Source organism: Pseudophryne corroboree, chromosome 11, assembly GCF_028390025.1.
Source record: "Pseudophryne corroboree isolate aPseCor3 chromosome 11, aPseCor3.hap2, whole genome shotgun sequence".
In the NCBI taxonomy this organism is placed as follows: Eukaryota; Metazoa; Chordata; class Amphibia; order Anura; family Myobatrachidae; genus Pseudophryne; species Pseudophryne corroboree.
Window position 1 is genome coordinate 353,579,596 of NC_086454.1, and position 23,141 is coordinate 353,602,736.

Below are 23,141 nucleotides of genomic sequence, written 5' to 3' on the forward strand. Positions count from 1 at the left end.
GGAGTCCTCAACTGGGAAAATGATTTCCGCACGAGTGGAGAGTGGAGTCTTCATCAGGAAGTCTTTCAACTCCTAGTGAACAAGTGGGGTCTACCAGATGTAGACCTGATGGCGTCTCGACACAATCACAAAGTTCCGGTCTTCGGATCAAGAACCGGGGATCCTCAAGCAGCGTTCGTGGACTCACTGGCAATTCCATGGAACTTTCGGCTGCCCTATGTGTTCCCTCCAGTGTCACTCCTGCCCAGGGTACTACAGAAGTTCAAACAAGTAGGAGGGATACTACTTCTAGTCGCTCCAGCATAGCCCAGACGCCATTGGTTCTCAGACCTGCAGGGTCTATCGCTAGGGCATCCTCTTCTACTTCCTCAATGCCGAGACCTCCTCATTCAGGGCTCTTGTGTCTATCCAGACCTGGCCAGACTGGCTTTGACGGGGTGGCTCTTGAAATTTTACTCCTGAGGGCAAAAATATTCTCTGAGGCGGTCATCCAAACTATGCTGAAAGCCCGCAAACTGGCATCTGCATGGATTGATTATAGGGTCTGGAATTCTTACTTCACCTGGTGTGCTGCTAAGAATTACGAGGCTTACCAATTCAGTACTTCTAGACTTCTGGCTTTTCTGCAACAAGGCCTGGACTTAGGCCTTCGTCTGGTCTCCCTCAAGGTTCATATCCCTGCCTTGTTTGAGAAAAATTGCGTTTATTCCTGACATTTATACTTTCACTCAGGGTGTTTTACGGATTCAGCCTCCCCATGTCCCTCCTGTGACTCCATGGGATCTGTCTGTTGTTCTGAATGCCCTGTAAGAGTCTCCATTTGAACCTCTTGAGTCAGTGGACCTTAAATGGCTCACGGTCAAGGTCCTGTTCCTACTGGGTATTGCCTCTGCTAGAAGGGTGTCGTGCCTAGGCACCTTGTCCTGTCGTCCACCCTTTCTGATATTTCACCGTGACCGGGCAGTTCTTAGAACTCGCCCTGGTTATTTGCCTAAGGTGGTGTCATCTTTTCACCTAAACCAAGTGTAAGGACTCGAACTTAACCCACCTGTAACACCAAGAGATTGTGGTTCCGGCCTTCATCTCTTCTGGTTTGTACTCCAAAGAGCGGTCTTGGGATGTGGTACAGGCTCTCCGTATATACGTGGAGAGAACTGCCTCTCTCAGGAGGTCAGATTCCCTTTTTGTACTTTTTGGTTTTCACAAACGTACCTGGCCTGCGACTAAGCAAACCTTGGCCAGATGGATTAGAATGGTGATTGCACAAGCTTATGCACAGGCTGGACCTCCAGCTCCTGCTGCTATTAAAGCCCATTCTACTCGGTCTATTGGACCCTCTTGGGCGACCTGCCTTGGCGCGTTCACAGAACATTTGTGCAAGGCGGCTACGTGGTCCTCAGTCAACACGTTCATTAGGTTCTATGCCTTTGATACTTCCGCCTCCCAGGATGCCTCCTTTGGACGCCGGGTTCTCATACCCGCTAAGGCGCGTCCCCTACCTTAAGGAACTGCTTTAGGACATCCCCAGTGTATTCCCTGTGGAACAGTGTACCCTGCTGCAGAAAAGGAGAGTTATGGTAGACTTACCATTGTTAACTCTCTTTCTGCGAGGTACACTGGGTTCCACAGGACGCCCACCCTGATGTACTTAGCTTCTTTTGGGTTTGTATGGCATTAGCCGCTGGTCCCTTCTCCTGTCGTGAGAGTGTGGTTCTATGTGACTAACATCTGCCTTCTCTTTTACCTGCTCTTGCATTGAACTGGTTAACGAAACTGAGCTCCAGTGCCTGGAGGCGAGGTTATAGAGGAGGCCCCAATCCATCTTGGGACAGCTAAAGCTTTAACCTGTTGGTGCCTGGATCAAGATCCATCTCTACACCCCAATGTATTCCCTGTGGAACCCAGTGTACCTCGCAGAAAGAGATTTAATGTGGTCGACCCAATGCATGTTGACCTAACTCATGTCAACCTAATGAACCACACCCGTCCTGGAGGGCAGATACGATCTGTACCTATATTTTCGAAAAGCACCTATTTTCATGCAGGAAACATGAATTTCAGCTGTGAAACATATAGCATCTGCTGCATGCAAAAACATAGTATCTTCTGCTGGGAAAAGCTGCGCAGATTGGAGCGTCCGTTGCTGAGTTTGCGTTACGTGCATAAATGCTCAGAGGCTTGTACCGTGCAATAAAGAGATTACATTTTGTAGGACAACATTATGCAAATGCAGTTGAGGAACGGAAAAGGTGCATTTCCTATGGTTGGGTCTCTATCTAGTGTGTGTGGGGGGGGGGGGGGGGAAGAGTCAGGAGTGCGTTGCATTTCCCCCAATAGGACTTTTGAAATGTGTAAATGTCACACAAGCAACTCTAGGCTTAACTGAGCGGTATATTCCATAACCCCCCCCCCCTCCCCCGGAGAATATTAAACTGATGAAGGGTTGTCCCGAAGTGGTGGTAGGCTGATCTATAAGGCGTCACTGTTACCCTGTCATTGAGACGACTTACAGTTAACATTCCGAAGCCCATAATGTCAGCGTGCTCCTTGTCGGGTGTAAAGACATTTTTGCCATCATATTTTGCGGCACATAAGTGACGTTTTTTTTTTTATTACTGATGACCTAATGCCACCTATAGCGTTACTATTTCCTCTTCCTGCCCCGAGCCGCAGCCATCTAAGTGGCATTCTGCACTGGGCACTTGATGTGTTCTGATGTCTCTGCCTTCATATCTATTTTAAGGTTACCTAGAAGCTAAAACATTCTCTCGGGGGTAATCTTACTAACATTCAAGCGCATAATACAGTTCTCATAAGTATTTCCTATTGTTATATATCTGTATTGTGTAATAAATCACTGAATGCAAAAGAAGACGCACACACACACACACACACAATATAAAACTGTAAGGGTTGTGTCTGTACATAGCAATTTTTTGAGAAATATACTTCTAGGGACTGTTTATGAACTATGGAGACAAAAAAAATAAGATTTTACTCACCGGTAAATCTATTTCTCGTAGTCCGTAGTGGATGCTGGGAACTCCGTAAGGACCATGGGGAATAGACGGGCTCCGCAGGAGACTGGGCACTCTTAAAGAAAGATTAGGTACTATCTGGTGTGCACTAGCTCCTCCCTCTATGCCCCTCCTCCAGACCTCAGTTAGGATACTGTGCCCGGAAGAGCTGACACAATAAGGAAGGATTTTGAATCCCGGGTAAGACTCATACCAGCCACATCAATCACACCGTTTAACTCGTGATACTATACCCAGTTAACCGTATGAAATATAACTGAGCCTCTCAACAGATGGCTCAACAATAACCCTTTAGTTAGGCAATAACTATATACAAGTATTGCAGACAATCCGCACTTGGGATGGGCGCCCAGCATCCACTACGGACTACGAGAAATAGATTTACCGGTGAGTAAAATCTTATTTTCTCTGACGTCCTAGTGGATGCTGGGAACTCCGTAAGGACCATGGGGATTATACCAAAGCTCCCAAACGTGCGGGAGAGTGCGGATGACTCTGCAGCACCGAATGAGAGAACTCAAGGTCCTCCTCAGCCAGGGTATCAAATTTGTAGAATTTAGCAAACGTGTTTGCCCCTGACCAAGTTGCAGCTCAGCAAGTTGTAAAGCCGAGACCCCTCGGGCAGCCGCCCAAGATGAGCCCACTTTCCTCGTGGAATGGGCTGTTACTGATTTAGGATGCGGCAATCCTTGTTGGGTGCCTACAGGATAAAAAAACGAGTCAGTTTTCCTGACTCCAGCCGTCCTGGAAATATACATTTTTAAGGCCCTGACTACGTCCAGTAACTTGGAATCTTCCAAGTCCCTAGTAGCCGCAGGCACTACAATAGGTTGGTTCAAGTGAAAAGCTGATACCACCTTAGGGAGAAACTGGGGACGAGTCCTCAATTCTGCCCTATCCATATGGAAAATCAGATAAGGGCTTTTACATGACAAAGCCGCCAATTCTGACACACGCCTGGCCGAAGCCAAGGCCAATAACATGACCACTTTCCACGTGAGATATTTCAAATCCACAGTTTTAAGTGGCTCAAACCAATGTGATTTTAAGAAACTCAACACCACGTTGAGATCCCAAGGTGCCACAGAAGGCACAAAAAAGGGTCTGAATATGTAGCACTCCCTTTACAAATGTCTGAACTCCAGGCAGTGAAGCCAGTTCTTTCTGGAAGAAAATCGACAGAGCCGAAATCTGGACCTTAATGGAACCCAATTTTAGGCCCATAGTCACTCCTGACTGTAGGAAGTGCAGAAAACGACCCAGCTGAAATTCCTCTGTTGGGTCCTTCCTGGCCTCACACCACGCAACATATTTTCGCCAAATACGGTGATAATGGTTTGCGGTTACTTCTTTCCTGGCTTTTATCAGCGTAGGAATGACTTCCTCCGGAATGCCCTTTTGCTTTAGGATCCGGAATTCAACCGCCATGCCGTCCAACGCAGCCGCGGTAAGTCTTGGAACAGACAGGGCCCCTGCTGTAGCAGATCCTGTCTGAGCGGTAGAGGCCATGGGTCCTCTGATATTATTTCTTGAAGTTCTGGGTACCAAGCTCTTCTTGGCCCATCCGGAACCACGAGTATCGTTCTTACTCCTCGTTTTCTTATTATTCTCAGTACCTTTGGTATGAGAGGCAGAGGAGGGAATACATAAACCGACTGGTACACCCACGGTGTCACTAGAGCATCCACAGCTATTGCCTGAGGGTCCCTTGACCTGGCGCAATATCTAGTTTTTTGTTTAGGCGGGACGCCATCATGTCCACCTGTGGCCTTTCCCAACGGTTGACCAACAGTTGGAAGACTTCTGGATGAAGTCCCCACTCTCCCGGGTGTCAGTCGTGTCTGCTGAGGAAGTCTGCTTCCCAGTTGTCCACTCCCGGAATGAACACTGCTGACAGTGCTAAGACGTGATTTTCCGCCCATCGGAGAATCCTTGTGGCTTCTGCCATCGCCATCCTGCTTCTTGTGCCGCCCTGTCGGTTTACATGGGCGACTGCCGTGATGTTGTCTGATTGGATCAGTACCGGCTGGTTTTGAAGCAGAGGCCTTGCCAGACTTAGGGCATTGTAAATGGCCCTCAGTTCCAGAATATTTATGTGTAGGGACGACTCCTGACTTAACCCAAGTCCTTGGAAATTTCTTCCCTGTGTGACTGCCCCCCAGCCTCGAAGGCTGGCATCCGTGGTTACCAGGACCCAGTCCTGTATGCCGAATCTGCGGCCCTCTTGAAGATGAGCACTCTGCAGCCACCACAGTAGAGATACCCTGGTCCTTGGAGACAGGGTTATCAGCCGATGCATCTGAAGATGCGATTCCGACCACTTGTCCAAGAGGTCCCACTGAAAGGTTCTTGCATGGAACCTGCCGAATGGAATTTTGCTTCGTAAGAAGCTACCATTTTTCCCAGGACTCGTGTGCAGTGATGCACCGATACCTGTTTTGGTTTCAGGAGGTCTCTGACTAGAGATGACAGCTCCTTGGCTTTCTCCTGCGGGAGAAACACTTTTTTCTGTTCTGTGTCCAGAACCATCCCCAGGAACAGCAGGCGTGTGGTAGGAACCAGCTGTGACTTTGGAATGTATAGAATCCATCCGTGCTGATGTAGCACTTCCCGAGATAGTGCTACTCCGACCAACAACTGCTCCATGGACCTCGCCTTTATAAGGAGATCGTGCAAGTACGGGATAATTAAAAACTCCCTTTTTTCGAAGGAGTATCATCATTTCTGCCATTACCTTGGTAAAGACCCTCGGTGCCGTGGACAGTCCAAACGGCAGTGTTTGGAATTGGTAATGGCAATCCTGTACCACAAATCTGAGGTACTCCTGGTGAGGATGGTAAATGGGGACATGTAGGTAAGCATCCTTGATGTCCAGGGATACCATGTAATCCCCCTCCTCCAGGCTTGCAATAACCGCCCTGAGCGATTCCATCTTGAACTTGAATTTTTTTATGTATGTGTTCAAGGACTTCAAATTTAAAATGGGTCTCACCGAACCGTCCGGTTTCGGTACCACAAACAGTGTGGAATAGTAACCCCGTCCTTGTTGAAGTAGGGGCACCTTGACTATCACCTGCTGGGAATACAGCTTGTGAATTGCCTCTAGCACAGCCTCCCTGCCTGAGGGAGTTGTCGGCAAGGCAGATTTGAGGAAACGGCGGGGGGGAGACGCCTCGAATTCCAGCCTGTACCCCTGAGATACTACTTGAAGGATCCAGGGATCCACCTGTGAGCGAGCCCACTGATCGCTGAAATTTTTGAGGCGGCCCCCCACCGTACCTGGCTACGCCTGTGGAGCCCCCGCGTCATGCGGTGGACTCAGAGGAAGCGGGGTAAGAATTTTGATTCTGGGAACTGGCTGACTGGTGCAGCTTTTTCCCTCTTCCCTCGTCTCTGTGCAGAAAGGAAGCGCCTTTGACCCGCTTGCTTTTCTGAAGCCAAAAGGACTGTACCTGATAATACAGTGCTTTCTTAGGCTGTGAGGAAACCTGAGGTAAAAAAATTTCTTCCCAGCTGTTGCTGTGGATACGAGGTCCCAGAGACCATCCCCAAACAATTCCTCACCCTTATAAGGCTCTATGTGCCTTTTAAAGTCAGCATCACCTGTCCAGTGTCGGGTCTCTAATACCCTCCTGACAGAATGGACATTGCATTAATTCTGGATGCCAGCCGGCAAAATATCCCTCTGTGCATCCCTCATATATAAGACGACGTCTTATGTTCGCAAAATAGTATCCCTGTTTGACAGGGTTACAGACCACGCTGCAGCAGCACTATCTGCAGGTCTCAGTCTAGTACCTGAGTGTGTAAATACAGACTTCAGGATAGCCTCCTGCTTTTTACCAGCAGGTACCTTCAAAGTGGCCGTATCCTAAGACGGCAGTGCCACCTTTTTTGACAAACGTGTGAGCGCCTTATCCACCCTAGGGGATATCTCCCAGCGTAACTTATCCTCTGGCGGGAAAAGGTACGCCATCAGTAACTTTTTAGAAATTACCAGTTTCTTATCGGGGGAACCCACGCTTTTTCACACTTCATTCACTCATTGGATGGGGGAACAAAACACTGCCTGCTTTTTCTCCCCAAACATAAAACCCTTTTTTAGTGGTACTTGGGTTAATGTCAGAAATGTGTAACACATTTTTTATTGCCGGGATCATGTAACGGAATGTTCTTAGTGGATTGTGTATATGTCTCAACCTCGTCGACACTGGAGTCAGACTCCGTGTCGACATCTGTGTCTGCCATCTGAGGGAGCGGGCCCTGATGGCCTTTGAGACGCCTGGGCAGGCGCGGGCTGAGAAGCCGGCTGTCCCATAGCTGTTACGTCATCCAGCCTTTTATGTAAGGAGTTGACACTGTCGGTTAATACCTTCCACCTATCCATCCACTCTGGTGTCGGCCCACAGGGGGCGACATCCCATTTATCGGCATCTGCTCCGCCTCCACATAAACCTCCTCATCAAACATGTCGACACAGCCGTACCGACACACCGCACACACACAGGGAATGCTCTGACTGAGGACAGGACCCCACACAGCCCTTTGGGGAGACAGAGAGAGAGTATGCCAGCACACACCAGAGCGCTATATAATGTAGGGATAAACACTATCACTGAGTGAATTTTCCCCAATAGCTGCTTGTATAAACAATATTGCGCCTAAATTTAGTGCCCCCCCTCTCTTTTTAACCCTTTGAGCCTGAAAACTACAGGGGAGAGCCTGGGGAGCTGTCTTCCAGTTACACTGTGAAGAGAAAATGGCGCCAGTGTGCCGAGGGAGATAGCTCCGCCCCTTTTTTGCGGACTTTTCTCCCGCTTTTTTATGGATTCTGGCAGGGGTAATTATCACATATATAGCCTCTGGGGCTATATATTGTAATTATTTTGCCAGCCAAGGTGTTTTTATTGCTGCTCAGGGCGCCCCCCCCAGCGCCCTGCACCCTCAGTGACCGGAGTGTGAAGTGTGTATGAGGAGCAATGGCGCACAGCTGCAGTGCTGTGCGCTACCTTGGTGAAGACTGAAGTCTTCTGCCGCCGATTTTCCGGACCATCTTCATGCTTCTGGCTCTGTAAGGGGGACGGCGGCGCGGCTCCGGGAACGAACACCAAGGACGGGTCCTGCGGTCGATCCCTCTGGAGCTAATGGTGTCCAGTAGCCTAAGAAGCCCAAGCTAGCTGCAAGCAGGTAGGTTCGCTTCTTCTCCCCTTAGTCCCTCGTTGCAGTGAGCCTGTTGCCAGCAGGTCTCACTGTAAAATAAAAAACCTAACATATACTTTCTTTCTAGGAGCTCAGGAGAGCCCCTAGTGTGCATCCAGCTCGGCCGGGCACAGAAATCTAACTGAGGTCTGGAGGAGGGGCATAGAGGGAGGAGCCAGTGCACACCAGATAGTACCTAATCTTTCTTTAAGAGTGCCCAGTCTCCTGCGGAGCCCGTCTATTCCCCATGGTCCTTACGGAGTTCCCAGCATCCACTAGGACGTCAGAGAAAAATCATTATTTTTGTCCGTCTGTTCGTTCCGGCATCACGCAAAAACTCCTGGATGAATTTGGATGGCGCTTTCACTGTTGTATAGTTTAGTGACCTAGAAAGAAACTGAGGTATGTATTATCTCTGTGACATCAGGGAGAGGAGCAATAAAGGAGAAACCAGACGCTTGACACTCAGGGCAAACCTCAGGACCAGCTGGTTCTTCCATGGGCAGCTTTGCGTGGCTTGCTCCTGAGTTAGTAGCTCCAATGCTTGTGTTACTCAGTGAAGGAAAACCTGCAAAAATTTTATATATATTATACAAACAAAATAAATTGTCTGGTATATTGTGAGGGATTTCACCCACGATTGAACACAGTTAGATCACATGACCGTGCATAATTTCCCAACGACCTCAGACCTGATCTACTTCCAACTGTAATTTGGACCTCATCACACAGCCACAGCTGTATCACTCCACCAGTGTAACCAGTGCCGGGTCTCACACAGACACAGGGCAGCAGCACATCACTGCCTCACTATCACTGATATGTCTGACAGAAACATTTCCCAAAATGCCACATTTACCACATAACTCACATGATATCCCATCACCCCTCATCACACATGACTTGTACAGTGATGGTCTATTCCCTGAGCAGCCATATCCGCTTCAGCACACGTCTGTGTCACCCTACATTACCTCCACAAAGAACTATGTTGTCACAACAGGGGCCATTTTATAAGATAGATATACCACTCTCGGGTATGCGGTCATGCTCTTATATACGCGTCACAACACATACCAGGTTGTACCAGAGCGCTACGGCACACCCAAGAGTGGTATATCTACTATATATGTGTGCATGTGTATATATGTATAATAATGTGACTATACTTTTATATGTAAAGTTAGTTGAATATAAAAGAAAAAAGTACCCCCCCCTCTTAAAAAAATAAATAAATAAAAATATCTAGTTAGCGCCGTCATATTGAAAGTGGTGGATGTACATATATATTTGTAAATGTTTGTAACTAAAACTTTTATTAATCATTTAATTTAAAATTGGGTATCCTTCTCTTGTTTTGCACTTACCCTCCCCTCATTTTCTCTTGGGTAAGTCTTGTGGAGGCTCCCATGACAGGTCTGCAGCCACCTCTTGGTGTGGGATGCAGTCAATTTGCCAGCTGCTGAGATTCCGGCGTACAGGAGACCGACGTCGGAATCCCTACAGCCGGCGATATGCCGACAGCTGGAATCCCATCTAGCGGGATTTCATATGTATGGTGTGAATGATTCACCCATATCTGGTATTAGGGTTGGGATGGTTTTTGTAGTCTGTTTCGCTCTCAATTGAAAAATATAAAATGCATATATGTGATCCAGTGTTGGTACTCTCATTGGTGGGAGTTATCCCATTATTACCGCAGCTTGCCCTTTTGACCGGCATTTGCTTCATGATCTTGTTCTATTAATATTGAGTTCAAAATAAAAAGTTTTTTTTTTATATACAAACTTTTTGTGCAACCTCTGTCAGTCCTACAAGAAACTAGTGTTATGTTACATTATCATAACAAACTCTATAATAACTCATTTCTCCATAATAGCAACCAAGCTACTAGCTATCATTTATCTAATGCACTCTATAAAAGGAGAGATACAATCTGTGGGCTACTTCTCCATCTGTCCTTTTTAGAAGGTCTGCTAAAGTCTCCCCGTTATTTCTTTTCTCCTTCATCAAGGCTGGGAGACACTGGTCCTTGGGTTTCAGGTGGGGCCCAATGATCTGGCACTTATATTTAAAAGCTATAACTTTAAGCCTAAACTCCTCTCTGCAACTTGAAACAGGTCAGTGAGGTTTAAGTGCCCTTTAGAGTTGGGCATGGTCTTGGGGGCTGTTGTTACAGCCTTGCTCTTTGTTAGTTTTTATCTTTTTCTTTGTACGTTTTTTTATTTTTGGTTTGTTTCTACTTTTGGATGCCCTCCTGCTAAGCTGGGGTGGTAGCAGCTGCTTTGAGGAGCCTATCTTGCTTGCCATGCTGCAGCTGTGTTGGAGGGAAACCTGAATGGCGTAGCTCCCCAACTTGCCCCCTAGTTTCATCAGAGACCTCCTGGACGGGGCTCATTTGCGCTCCCCACACTGTCGGTATGCCGGCGGTCGGGCTCCCGGCGCCGGTATGCTGGTCGCCGGGAGCCCGACCGCCGGCATACCATACTACACCCAGCACACTCACCCTTTTTAGAGAGTGTTCTGCCACATTGTGGAAGGCCATAGTGGCAGCTTCCCTTCTGGGAAAATGCACACAAGCAGCCATGGACGGTGGCTAAATCAGTGTTTTCCCTGGCACAGGGGGGAGTACACTGCCCCACAGTGAGTAGCAGGTACTGTGCAAAGCTTGTGGGGCTCAAAGGGTGGATGCCCCGGTTTTGTGCTAAGCCAGGAACACTGCCCTTACAGTTCAGGACTCTGCGTCCTTTAAGGAGTCGTTAGATAAGGATAAGAAGAAGAAGAAGCTCAAAGGTTGCCTTAAGTCTATTTTTATGGGTTTTTATGGGTTCCGGGGTGTTGATCTGAACAAAGGAGACTTGTAACGGGACTTCAAGGGGATTTGTCCAGGGACTCTTTGCCAGAGCTAGCGGAGCAACTTGGTAGAGAAGCGGAATATGTTTGTGAGGATAGAGCTCACATGGCGTCAAGGGTTTTCACTGCGGCCATAGCGGTTCGGAAGTCCCTTTGGCTCCGTGCCTGGCACAGGGATTCAGAATCTAAACGTTCTTCTGAAGCACTTCCCTTCTGTGGGGGGTGTTCTCTTTGGCCCTGAATTGGATACTATAATTGCCCAGGCCACAGATGGGAAAAGCACATTTCTTCCCGTGGTTGCCCCAGAGCAGTACGGGTCTGCAGTGTAGTGTATTTTGCTCTGCCTTTCGGTGGGGCTGTGCCCACTATAGGACAGTCCTCCAGAGGCAAGAGGGGTTCTGTGCCAAAGGGCTGATTATCCAGGGCCAACAGACACTTGGGAGCCCGGACTCCTGACAAGTCTAGCGCCTGACGGGGTCTTTCCCACCCAGTCCAGTCCCTGATCAGGCTGCCACTTGCTCCAGTTCAGGGACCGGTCGGAGAGAGTTGTCTTCAAATGCCTGGGTGCTGGACATCATTTACAGAGGTTACATAATCGCCCTCAGGGGTCGTCTGCCATGGTGTTTTTCACAGCCTGGCACCACACTTCAAACAGGAGAACATGCCGTCCCCAGCACCGCTTAACAGAAAAGAGGGCACTCTGCCTGGAGCGGCATTGAAGTCATAGCCCAGCTTCACTTATATCCTGTTCCTACATAAATCCTCTATAGATAACTGGCACCAAAGAGGTTTATTAAGCACCAGTTTTTGTAATTACTGAGGGTGTTTAACCTGGTGGAAAGCTCTTGCTGTACATTACGTAATGTCTTTGCTTGAAAAATGTGTTGGTACCATCCCTGAGATTTTTTTTCTGCTATATTTCTCTGACGTCCTAGTGGATGCTGGGAACTCCGAAAGGACCATGGGGAATAGCGGGCTCCGAAGGAGGCTGGGCACTCTAGAAAGATTTATGACTACCTGGTGTGCACTGGCTCCTCCCACTATGACCCTCCTCCAAGCCTCAGTTAGATCTTGTGCCCGGCCGAGGTTGGATGCACACTAGGGGCTCTCCTGAGCCCTTAGAAAGAAAGTATAGATTTAGGTTTTTTATTTTCAGTGAGACCTGCTGGCAACAGGCTCACTGCAGCGAGGGACTAAGGGGAGAAGAAGCGAACTCGCCTGCTTGCAGCCGGATTGGGCTTCTTAGGCTACTGGACACCATTAGCTCCAGAGGGATCGACCGCAGGCCCAGTCCTTGGTGTTCGGTCCCGGAGCCGCGCCGCCGTCCCCCTTACAGAGCCAGAAGCAAGAAGAGGTCCGGAAAATCGGCGGCAGAAGACATCAGTCTTCACCAAGGTAGCGCACAGCACTGCAGCTGTGCGCCATTGCTCCTCATACACACTTTACACTCCGGTCACTGAGGGTGCAGGGCGCTTGGGGGGGGGCGCCTTGAGCAGCAATAAAAACACCTTGGCTGGCAAAAATACCACAATATATAGCCCCAGAGGCTATATATGTGGTATATACCCCTGCCAGAATCCAGAAAAAAAGCGGGAGAATAGGACGCGGAAAAGGGGCGGAGCTATCTCCCTCAGACACACTGGCGCCATTTTATCTTCACAGTGCAGCTGGAAGAAAGCTCCCCAGGCTCTCCCCTGTAGTTTTCAGGCTCAAAGGGTTAAAAAGAGAGGGGGGGCACTAAATTTAGGCGCAATATTGTATATACAAGCAGCTATGGGGGAAAATTCACTCAGTTATAGTGTTAATCCCCACATTATATAGTGCTCTGGTGTGTGCTGGCATACTCTCTCTCTGTCTCCCCAAAGGGCTTTGTGGGGTCCTGTCCTCAGTCAGAGCATTCCCTGTGTGTGTGCGGTGTGTCGGTACAGCTGTGTCGACATGTTTGAGGAGGAGGCTTATATAGTGACGGAGCAGATGCCGATAAATGTGATGTCGCCCCCTGTGGGGCCGACACCAGAGTGGATGGTTAGGTGAAAGGTATTAACCGACAGTGTCAACTCCTTACATAAAAGGGTGGATGACGTAACAGCTGTGGGACAGCCGGCTTCTTAGCCCGCGCCTGCCCAGGCGTCTCAAAGGCCATCAGGGGCTCAAAAACGCCCGCTCCCTCAGATGGCAGACACAGATGTCGACACGGAGTCTGACTCCAGTGTCGACAAGGTTGAGACATATACACAATCCACTAGGAACATCCGTGACTTGATCCCGGCAATAAAAAATGTGTTACACATTTCTGACATTAACCTCTAAAAATGGGTTTTTATGTTTGGGGAGAAAAAGCAGGCAGTGTTTTGTTCCCCCATCAGATGAATGAATGAAGTGTGTGAAAAGCGTGGGTTCCCCCTGATAAGAAACTGGTAATTTCTAAAAAGTTACTGATGGCGTACCTTTTCCCGCCAGAGGATAAGTTACGCTGGGAGATATCCCCTAGGGTGGATAAGGCGCTCACACGTTTGTCAAAAAAGGTGGCACTGCCGTCTTAGGATACGGCCACTTTGAAGGTACCTGTTGATAAAAAGCAGGAGCCTATCCTGAAGTCTGTATTTACACACTCGGGTACTAGACTGAAACCTGCAGAGCGTGCTGCTGCAGCGTGGTCGGTGACCCTGTCAAACATACTAGTTTGCTAACATGAGAACATATTAAAGACGTCGTCTTATATATGAGGGATGCACAGAGGGATATTTTGCCGGCTGGCATCCAAAATGAATGTAATGTCCATTCTGTCAGGAGGGTATTAGAGACCTGTCACTGGACAGGTGATGCTGACTTTAAAAGGCGCATAGAGATTCTGCCTTATAAGGGTGAGGAATTATTTGGGGATGGTCTCTGGGACCTCATATCCGCAGCAACAGCTGGGAAGAAATATTTTTACCTCAGTTTTCCTCACAGACTAAGAAAGCACTGTATTATCAGGTACAGTCCTTTCGGCTTCAGAAAAGCAAGCGGGTCAAAGGCGCTTCCTTTCTGTACAGAGACAAGGGAAGAGGGAAAAAGCTGCACCAGACAGCCTGTTCCCAGAATCATAATTCTTCTCTCGCTTCCTCTGAGTCCACAGCATGACGCGGGGGCTCCACAGGTGTAGCCAGGTACGGTGGGGGGCCGTCTCAAAAATTTCAGCGATCAGTGGGCTCGCTCACAGGTGGATCCCTGTTTCATTCAAGTAGTATTTCAGGGGTACAAGCTGGAATTCGAGATGTCTTCCCCCCGCCGTTTCCTCAAATATGCCTTGCCGACAACTCCCTCAGGCAGGGAGGCTGTGCTAGAGGCAATTAATAAGCTGTATTCCCAGCAGGTAATACTTAAGGTGCCCCTACTTCAACAAGGACGGGGTTACTATTCCACACGGTTTGGGGTACCGAAACCGCATGGTTCGGTGTGACCCTTTTTTATATTTAAAATCCTTGAACACATACATAAAAAAATTCAAGTTCAAGATGGAATCGCTCAGGGCGGTTATTGCAAGCCTGGACGAGGGGGATTACATGGTATCCCGGGACATCAAGGATGCTTACCTGCATGTCCCCATTTACTATCCTCGCCAGGAGTACCTCAGATTTGTGGTACAGGATTACCATTACCAAGTCCAGACTCTGCCGTTTGGACTGTACATGGCACCGAGGGTGTTACCAAGGTAATGGCCGGAATGATGATACTCCTTCGAAAAAGGGGAGTTTTTAATGATCCCGTACTTGGACAATCTCCTTATAAGGGCGAGGTCCAAGGAGCAGTTGCTAGTCGGGGTAGCACTATTTTGGAAAGTGCTACAACAGCACGGTTGAAATCTAAACAGTCCAAAGACACAGCTGTTTCCTACGACACGTCTACTGTTCCTGGGGATGGTTCTGGACACAGACCAGAAATAAGTGTTTCTCCCGGAGGAGAAAGCCAAGGAGCTGTCATCTCTAGTCAGAGACCTCCTGAAGCCAAAACAGTTATCGGTGCATCATTGCACGCGGGTCCTGGGAAAAATGATAGCTTCCTACGAAGCAATCCCATTCGGCAGGTTCCATGCAAGAACTTTTCAGGGGGACCTGTTAGACAAGTGGTCCGGATCACATCTTCAGATGCATCGGCTGATAACCCTGTCTCCAAGGACCAGGGTATCTCTACTGTAGTGGCTGCAGAGTGCCCATCTTCAAGAGGGCCGCAGGTTCGACATACAGGACTAGGTCCTAGTGACCATGGATGCCAGCCTTTGAGGCTGGGGGGCAGTCACACAGGGAAGAAGCTTCCAGGGACTTTGGTCAAGTCAGGTGACTTCCCTACATAAATATTCTGGAACTGAGGGCCATTTACAATGCCCTGAGTCAGGCAAGGCCTCTGCTTCAAAACCGGCCGGTCCTGATCCAATCAGACAACATCACGGCAGTCGCCCATGTAAACCAACAGGGCAGCACAAGAAGCAGGATGGCGATGGCAGAAGCCACAAGGATTCTCCGATGGGCGGAAAATCATGTGTTAGCACTGTCAGCAGTGTTCATTCCCGGAGTGGACAACTGGGAAGCAGACTTCCTCAGCAGACACGACTTCCACCCGAGAGAGTGGGGACTTCATCCAGAAGTCTTCCAAAGGTTTGTACACCATTGGGAAAGGCCACAGGTGGACATGAGGGCGTCCCGCCTCAACAAAAAGCTATAAAAGATATTGCGCCAGGTCAAGGGACCTTCAGGCGATAGCTGTGGACGCTCTGGTAACACCGTGGGTGTACCAGTCGGTTTATGTGTTCCCCCCTCTGCCTCTCATACCAAAGGTACTGAGAATAATAAGAAGGCGAGGAGTAAGAACGATACTTGTGGTTCCGGATTGGCCAAGAAGAGCCTGGTACCCAGAACTTCAAGAAATTATATCAGAGGACCCATGGCCTCTGCCGCTCAGACAGGACCTGCTGCAGCAGGGGCCCTGTCTGTTCCAAGACTTACCGCGGCTACGTTTTGATGGCATGGCGGTTGAACGCCGGATCCTAAAGGAAAAGGGCATTCCGGAGGAAGTCATTCCTACGCTGATTCAAGCCAGGAAAGATGTAATTGCAAAACATTATCACCGCATATGGCGGAAATATGTTGCTTGGTGTGAGGCCACAAAAGGCCCCAACAGAGGAATTTCAACTAGGTCGATTTCTGCATTTCCTACAAGCAGGAGTGTCTATGGGCCTAAAATTAGGCTCCATTAAGATACAGATCTCGGCTCTGTCGATTTTCTTCCAGAAAGAATTAGCTTCAGTACCTGAAGTTCAGACATTGTAAAAGGAGTGCTGCATATTCAGCCCCCGGTTGTGCCTCCAGTGGCACCTTGGGATCTCAACGTGGTGTTGAGTTTTCTTAAAATCACATTGGTTTGAACCACTAAAAACCGTGGATCTAAAATATCTCACGCGGAAAGTGGTCATGTTATTGGCCTTGGCTTCGGCCAGGCGTGTATCAGAATTGGCGGCTTTGTCATATAAAAGTCCTTATCTGATTTTCCATATGGATAGGGCAGAATTGAGGACTCGTCCCCAGTTTCTCCCTAAGGTGGTATCAGTTTTTCACTTGAACCAACCTATTGTGGTGCCTGCGGCTACTAGGGACTTGGAGGATTCCAAGTTACTGGACGTAGTCAGGGCCTTGAAAAATTATGTTTCCAGGACGGCTAGAGTCAAGAAAATTGACTCGCTATTTATCCTTTATGCACCCAACAGGCTGGGTGCTCCTGCTTCTAAGCAGACTATCGCTCGCTGGATCTGTGACACGATTCAGCAGGCGCATTCTGCGGCTGGACTGCCGCATCCTAAATCAGTGAGAGCCCATTCCACAGGGAAGGTGGGCTCATCTTGGGCGGCTGCCCGAGGGGTCTCGGCTTTACAACTTTGCCGAGCTGTTACTTGGTCAGGGGCAAACACGTTTGCAAAATTCTACAAATTTGATACCCTGGCTGAGGAGGACCTTGAGTTCTCTCATTCGGTGCTGCAGAGTCATCCGCACTCTCCCGCCCGTTTGGGAGCTTTGGTATAATCCCCATGGTCCTTTCGGAGTTCCCAGCATCCACTAGGACGTCAGAGAAAATAAGATTTTACTCACCGGTAAATCTATTTCTCGTAGTCCGTAGTGGATGCTGGGCGCCCATCCCAAGTGCGGATTGTCTGCAATACTTGTAAATAGTTATTGCTAACTAAAGGGTTATTGTTGAGCCATCTGTTGAGAGGCTCAGTTGTTTTCATACTGTCAAACTGGATATAGTATCACGAGTTGTACGGTGTGATTGGTGTGGCTGGTATGAGTCTTACCCGGGATTCAAAATCCTTCCTTATTATGTCAGCTCTTCCGGGCACAGTGTCCTAACTGAGGCTTGGAGGAGGGTCATAGTGGGAGGAGCCAGTGCACACCAGGTAGTCATAAATCTTTCTAGAGTGCCCAGCCTCCTTCGGAGCCCGCTATTCCCCATGGTCCTTTCGGAGTTCCCAGCATCCACTACGGACTACGAGAAATAGATTTACCGGTGAGTAAAATCTTATTATTACCGTCCTTCACTAAGGAAGAGGAGTTTCCGATGTCACATACAAGTATTGTCCCTAGCATATAGTACAGGATAGCGCTGTAATGTTTGCACAGTCCTGCAGCTGATCATCTGCAGGGTATGTAATAAGTGTCTGTTATTAAGCTGCTGTTCCAGATTTATCCGGAGCAATAACTGTTCCGTCTGCCTTTACTGTATACATGCACACTCTGCTAATCTCGTGCAGTGTGTAATGTGTATATAATATTATATTGCCTCTATAATAAGCACAATCCGTATTGCTCCTCACAGACACTGGATGGACAGTCAGACATATAAACGTCGTATATATAAGACACCGCTGCATGTGTCTGTTGCAAAACTTTATATTTCAGATTCAAACTACAAGCAACAAAGAATTTCCAAATGGATAACTCCGACACCCAGGCTCTGCATGAATAAAAACAATAGTTTTAATCTTTCGTCCTTATCCTGGTCCTGACGTTCCATTCAGTTATTTTCACCTCCTCCATTTCTTTGTTCCTTTTTCCCAGACTTATTGTCTGGGTGTTCTCACCTTTTACACGATCACAAAATGATTCCCCTTTCCCCTCGTAAGCATTGCTAAGACGCCCCTTTCCTTTGTCCCTAAAACGCTAATTGCTGCCCTAATTTTGTCCTTTATTGATTACTGTAATTTCCCTGTCTCTCATATTCTCTCTGCGATCCATCTGAAATGTTCTCAAGCTGCTGCGTTATAATAGGCAAATAACAAAAACTGCAGAACATGAATTATTTGTGCTGACCTAATGAAGTCTTCAGCGCTTGACGAGGGTTCCGTGAATCGCTGTATATGACTTAGAGAAGTAACAAGTGTATGTTTAGAACATTAAGATGCGCTACAGCCTGTGTCTGAGTATCTCCGAAAGTTGCACTATTATTATTATTTATTTTGTAAGACCTCACATGGTGTAGGCAGTGACGTACACGGTAAACATAGAAAACGTTTCGTAGTAACAGGCTATGAGAGCATGCGTACACTGCACAATGGCATACCATAACAATACGTATGTAGCATAAGTACCAAACGTTAGTATCGCACCACATTCTGCGTAGGACAGATAACAGGGGTAGAGCTAGGGCGGCTCGGTGTCAGCGGGAGTCCCGGGTGGGAATCCATTCTGTACTCTGATCTCAACATATCTGCAAGCGGACAAAGTCAGTCGCTGAGGAGACAAGGGAGCAGAAGACTAGTGACATGGAGTGTGAAAGAACATGGGGGAGGAGGGCCCTGCCTGTAAAAGCTTACATAGTAAGCCCCGACCAGCCTGTTCTCATCGCACAGTAGGAGTAAATCTTGGGTTGCGCACAGACTGCACAAAGTGGATTTTCACAGCTCAGCGTACACATGCGATTGTATACTGTACATGCGATCGCAGGGAGTCTTCAGGATAGGACACGGATGGTGCAGTTTGGGAAATGGACATACCACACCATCACCTTGTTTGTCACCAGGAAGGAGATGTGTGGTTGAGAGAGGCTCCTAAATGAGAAGGCAGTGGGGAAGTGGATTCAAACTTGGAGCGGCAGGTTTCAGTAATGGTGGGAAGGTTGGGAACACAGGGAGAAAGCAGTCATGGAAGCAGGTCGTTTTGTTCCAAACTGATCTGGCATTCCAGAGCGTAATGGAGGATGGAAGAGGGTGCTGAGGAGGATGAGTAAGAGAGGTATGAGGCTTGTGATTGGCCACCTTAGCCTCCCTGCAGGTTAAAGCTTCAGTGTGTCTGAGGTTACCTGGCCTGCTGTGTTTTCTTGTGGAGTGTCTTCCAAGTTTCCGCAAGCATTCTGCCCAGTTCCAGACCTGTTGGTTTTTGCAGTGTTTCAGTCTGCTCTAGCCTTGTCTGGTCCTAGGTTGTTCCCCAGTCTGTCTAGAACCTTCCATGTTTGCTAGTACCTTCCATGTTTGCTATCATCTCCAAACCCTTGACCCTGTGTTGCGTTCTGTGTTGTCAGCGTCCATTTACCACTTCAGCTTACTCCTGGCTCTCTTAGTCCCACGCTATCTCCTCTGTACCTGCATTAAAGTCCTGGTGGCATTCTAGTTCCAGGTAATTTTACTTCACCTGGGAACGGCGGCTGCTAAAGGTGAAGCTCATCTAATTACTGCAGGAGTGACGTGCTTACTAAGGCGGGTGGCAGGGGTGCAGCTGATAGGGGAAAGGAGACTGGCCAGGGTGGAAGGGAGGATATGCAGTCTAGAAACTGGGAAATGTCTCTTGGCGTTTAGCACTCAAAACTAGAGTTTGAGCACATTCACAGTATCCCAAGAGAAAAACTATATTGATGTCAGAATAACGTTGAAAGTTGTTGATAAAATTATGAAGTATATTTTCTTTGGAAGTATCTAATATAGTCTATAATGAAAGTCCCAGGTTTTTTCAATACACCGTATCCAACGTGCTCCATCGAATTAGATCATTTGTTAATGAAATGGCTTGCTGGAACGAGCTGACCGAGTTTGAAGGGGGTCATCGTAGGCTGCTGGATCGGAGGAATGAGTGTGAGAAGCATTGAGTGTGTTAGGGAGGTTCCTAAATCCACTGTGTCTTTTGTCATTAATGCGTGGAAGAACGGTCATTGCAGGATGCACCTTGCCCTGGAAGACCCCCAAAACTACAACCCAGGGACCGAAGACTGCTAACCAGGGAGCTGAGAAAGAACAGGGGTTTGCCCCATGCACACTATTGAACACAAGTTCCAAATGGCCACTGAGCCGATTTTAACACAAACACTTGGTAGGGAGACCCATCCACTGGGATATTATGGGTGAGCAGTTGCCAATAAACCTCTAATCACAAAGAAGAACGCAGCCCAGCGCTTATGATGGTGTAACGAGCGCAATTACTGGACAGTGGAACAATGGTGACGAGTGTTGTGGAGTGACGGATCACGGGTTAGCACAACTGCACTCCTTATCATCCAATCAGAGTTCTTTGGGTTTTGGCTGGTCTCGTAGATCCAATCAGAAGACTACGAGTGATCATCTTTGGACCATACAACCAAGCCCCAGTGTGATGCAGCCACTCTACCCGAGCCCTTGTCCAGTCAAGGCCACCCATGGGCCTGCCAGAGTTGGAAGTTAGTGAAGATGAGATTTTGGACAGAGTAACGTGGATTTCCTGTGATTAAAGTCTGTCATACTGTATATTTGCAAGGCACGCATTGAGAAAGCCTAATGAATGCAGATACCGTAACCTTTGTATAAAATGTTCTATGATTCTGTGTCATTAGTTTGCCGATTTCCTGACAAAAATGTTCCTAATTGAAATATTAGTGAATTATTTACTTTCTGTCTGACTTTTATGTCTCTGACATTTATGCTGGAAAATCAAAGCGCTTTCGCCTCTTAATACCACTGAGCGGCTCTGTGCGGTTTATGCGTTATTCATGTATCACTGAGACGTCCTTCAAGGTGGATGTGCTACGGCGACACTCATTATGGCAGAGTCTCACTGATTATAGCAAAATAAGAAATGTTACTTATTAAGTAACCAGGGAGAATATCATTAGGGATATTTTCGTGAACCAGATGATATAATGGAACATTTTATCTTTTTATGTCTTGTTAGCGAATCACTGTGCATCTCTTGTGCCCATGTGACTAATTCTAGCTCCTTTTGTAATTGCTGTGTGTATACTCAGTTTTGACCTATGCAGGGATGAAAGCTCAGAGTATATAAGGAGATAAGTCCACTGGTCTTGTAGGATGCAGGAAGCCACAGACTGGGAGTTATACAGTGAGAGGAGCAGAGTCCCACAACAGCATAAGGCGAGCCTGGCCAACCTGTGACATCCCAGCATGCACTTCCACCGTTTTATCATTCCATAATATCAAAACTCTGGCAGGGCATGGTGAGACTTGTAGTTTCACAACAGCTGGAGAGCCACAGGTTGGCCAGGCCTGGCATAGAGTAGAGTATAACAGGAGATGGGTGATGTGTCAGTGAGAACAGGGCTGCATGTGACAGGGGCAGTGACATGACGTGAGGAGGGGAATGGAGGCAGCAGGAAGCCACAGACTGAGAGTTATATAGTGGGAGGAGCAGGGTCCCCCAGCAGCACAGAGTATATCAGGTGAGGAGTGATGTGTCAGTGAGGACAGGGCTGCATATTACAGTGACATGATGTGAGGAGGGGAATGGAGGCAGCAGGAAGCCACAGACTGAGAGTTATATAGTGGGAGGAGCAGGGTCCCCAGCAGCACAGAGTATATCAGGAGATGAGTGATGTATCAGTGAGGACAGGGCTGCATGTGACAGGGGCAGTGACATGATGTGAGGAGGGGAATGGAGGCAGCAGGAAGCCGCAGACTGAGAGTTATATAGTGGGAGAAGCAGGGTCCCCAACAGCACAGAGTATATCAGGATATGAGTGATGTGTCAGTGAGGACAGGGCTGCATGTGACGGGCAGTGACATGATGTGAGGAGGGGAATGGAGGCAGCAGGAAGCCACAGACTGAGAGTTATATAGTGGTAGGAGCAGGGTCCCCAGCAGCACAGAGTATATCAGGTGAGGGGTGATGTGTCAGTGAGGACAGGGCTGCATATTACAGTGACATGATGTGAGGAGGGGAATGGAGGCAGCAGGAAGCCACAGACAAAGAGTTATACAGTGGAGGAGCAGTGTCCCCAGCAGCACAGAATATATCAGGAGATGAGTGATGTGTCAGTGAGGACAGGGCTGCATGTGACAGGGGCAGTGACATGATGTGAGGAGGGGAATGGAGGCAGCAGGAAGCCACAGACTGAGAGTTATATAGTGGTAGGAGCAGGGTCCCCAGCAGCACAGAGTATATCAGGTGAGGGGTGATGTGTCAGTGAGGACAGGGCTGCATATTACAGTGACATGATGTGAGGAGGGGAATGGAAATAGCAGGAAACCATAGACTGTCATACCCCTTTTATACCAAGCAAAAAATCCAAGTCGGCTGTCAGTGTGAATGACTCCCGGGACGATTTACCCTGCCTGGGTCTCGACCAGGGTTAAAAATGGGTTGAACCTGTGTTGAGGGGCAGTGTAAATGGGTAACCCGGGTCATGTGTCCCGGGACCCGTTTATAGCAATAGGATCGCCCATACCTTCTAACCACAGCGGGCGGTTGGGGAAAGGGTGCACGTAGTTTGCATTGCAGACCACAGCGGTGGCGGGGTCAATCGATGCTGCACGCATGAGTGTGGCATCCATTCAATGCAAAGAGACGGAGTCTGGGGGCAGCCCAGCTGCTGCCATAGTGCTGGTTTTGTCCCCAGCGTGATGTAGGGCGCCCCTGGGGTCCCGATTTGCATCCATGTTCAGTGTGAACAGTACTGACCCAGGAATATCCCAGGTCGCACCGCAGTGGAAACGTGTTAATTCCCGGGTCTGGCAGGATTGCAACAGCGTTTCAAATCCTTGGTTGGATCTGGGATTTTGGTGTAAAAGGGATATTAGTTATGTAGTAGAATGCATATGGGTGT

At 48.3% G+C, this 23,141-nt stretch overlaps 1 protein-coding gene across 3 annotated transcripts in view; it reads left to right on the forward strand.

Annotated features, from left to right (window-relative positions):
- CEP89 (centrosomal protein 89) overlaps window positions 1-23,141 on the forward strand; it is a 268,804-nt gene that overhangs the window by 177,600 nt on the left and 68,063 nt on the right. The gene's annotated exons all lie outside the window — the stretch shown is intronic.